This window comes from Miscanthus floridulus, chromosome 10 (assembly GCF_019320115.1).
Source record: "Miscanthus floridulus cultivar M001 chromosome 10, ASM1932011v1, whole genome shotgun sequence".
Taxonomy (NCBI): Eukaryota; Viridiplantae; Streptophyta; class Magnoliopsida; order Poales; family Poaceae; genus Miscanthus; species Miscanthus floridulus.
This window is the reverse complement of record NC_089589.1, coordinates 19,139,879-19,142,328: the sequence shown is the minus strand read 5'-3', so window position 1 is coordinate 19,142,328 and position 2,450 is coordinate 19,139,879. Positions and strand designations below refer to the sequence as shown.

The 2,450-nt window shown below is 41.0% G+C and overlaps 1 long non-coding RNA gene across 1 annotated transcript; it reads left to right on the top strand.

Moving 5' to 3' along the window:
• Window positions 1–228: 228 nt before the first annotated feature.
• LOC136487374 (uncharacterized) lies at window positions 229–2,052 on the top strand. Its single transcript, XR_010767235.1, has 3 exons — window positions 229–451; window positions 542–618; window positions 1,930–2,052. It is a non-coding gene; the product is annotated as an uncharacterized lncRNA (long non-coding RNA).
• Window positions 2,053–2,450: the final 398 nt, after the last annotated feature.

The window sequence follows — 2,450 nt, the reverse complement described above, 5'->3', positions numbered from 1 at the left end:
TACCGTAAGGGAGCCCCTAGTTTGGGAAATCCCTCGTGTAGTAAATTAGAATTATCTCTCTTTCTGTCATGTCATCGCCGGCCAACTCCGACGACTCTTCCGGCGAGCCATCGCCATCACAAGGTACCTCTCTTTGTTCTCTACATCTGAGCATCCTTGATTGTATCAATCCGTTATATGACCTGTCCCCCTTGTTTTTCTCTATTTTCCGACGAGAATTCCGGCGAACTCCATTGGTGTGCACTGTGCTTATTCGTTTTCTGGCCATCTTCTCAGTTCCTCGTTGGCTGTGTTTCTTGCTGTCCTCAAGCTCGCCCGGAACCACCACCGTCTCACCCTTGCTGCTTGGCGAGACCGGCAAGAGGCTTCTGCAGCCCCGTGCAAGCCGCCGCACCACCACGGTCACTTATCGTTGCCCGATTTATCGCTCGGCGTTCATCCATCACTCGAGGTGAGAATATTACCACCTTCCCTATCCTTCAGGTGTTCCGTTTTTATCGCATCTATGTGTATCCTGTAACATCATCGCTTACTTCTGCAGCCCCGTGCAAGCCGCCGCACCACCACGGTCACTTATCGTTGCCCGATTTATCGCTCGGCGTTCATCCATCACTCGAGGTGAGAATATTACCACCTTCCCTATCCTTCAGGTGTTCCGTTTTTTATCGCATCTATGTGTATCCTGTAACATCATCGCTTAGCTTCCTTTTTCTCTACATATCTATGGGTGCGCCTTCCAGCTCCCGGTTCCCCGTTTTTGCTGAGCTCCCATGGCCAAAAGTCTGCCGGCGTACATCCACGGTCCTAAGAAAGCCAGAATCAGCGCCACAAGCTTCATCTTGTCTTGGCTCGATCGAGTGTCGATCTGTACCAAGCAAGCTGTTCATCCATCCATACGCTGTTGCTCATCCCGTTGCCTTGCAAGCACACCTGCATGCTCCCAACTCAAGCGCCATGCATGCATATTATATATATATATATATATATATATATATATATATATATATATATATATATATATATATATATATATATATATATATATATATATATATATATATATATGGAAAATTTTTCCTACTCCTATACACACACACGAGCAATCCATCCATGCACTATGGCAGAAACAGCCGGCCATGGCTGCAGTCGACCTACTGCTTCCCTGCCTTGCAAACCTGCTTTGCGTTCTGTCCTTTGTCTTCCTAGTGCAACATATGCAAACCTTCAAGCAAATAGCACCGTGCATGCATGTCAATAATGCAAGCTAGCAAGCGCCAAGGATGACGAGTATGTAAGCTTAGCAACGTAATCTTCTATCTAGAAGCGAAGGTTCCCCATGCCACGTACTTATGTGTTTATAATTAAATATTAATTTGATTAATATCTATGTAATTAGTTTTCCAAGTTACGGTTTTCGCATCGATCTTTTATAAACACTTATTAATTTGATTAACGTCAACTTTAATATGTTTTCATTAATTATGAATTGTGTAGTTTAAACCCAATTATATAACTTCGATTAGAGGCCCACATAAATCTATCTTTTGCAAAGTTAACTTGCTTAAATGGTACATCAGTATTTATAAATAAAACATGATTAGTTTTCAATCAGTTTCTAAACTAAAATATGATTTGTGTAATCTGAGTTAATATGCCTCACATGGTTTTGCTTAAATAAAACAAATCAAGCATGTAGGCCTTTCTTTTCTTTTATAATATAAATTTTCCGGTAGCCGTTTCCTTTAATCGTAGCTCTGTTCTCGGCGTTTCTTGTGATCTTGTGAGCATAGCTCCGATTAGAGTGCTTCTCGCGACTGTGTGTTCGTAGCGATGCGTAGAATCGTGTTTCAAACTCTTTTACTTATTTTTCTATGATTGGTGTACTGTTCTGATTTAGTTCTATTGTTTGCTTCGTGTATGATTGTTTAGATGCTTGTGTGGTGCTTTATGATCTTGTCCAGTCGGTGAGATATACGTGGTGATCAAGAAGAAGAAGAAGAACGTTGGAGATTAAAGCTTACCGAAGGATCGGTGTTTTAAGGCAAGTATAGCATGGGACCATCCTTGTTACCTATTCACCTTTAATCATTTAATTCATATTGCATGTGTCTACCTTGTTGCCAATAAGGATATCCTAGATATTTGATATCTTGTACCTTGACACCTTTGGGGTATTGCATTGGGTAGTACGATGCTAGTGCTCAATTAAAGAGTATGATCTTGTAACTTGACTAATGGTATATGCAATAAACATTAAAAGATGTTTTTTAGCAACATGGAACAAGGGGCTAGAGCATTGAGCTATTTTTATGGTGCTCTAGATTTCTCTCCCTAAGGACTTATCTATAAGTGATTTATCCGGTACTTACAGTACAACTGTGAGTGCTATATGGCTCTGGCTTTAGCTCAGTATGAGGACCTTTTCTAGCTTGTTAGTGGTTACCTTTATT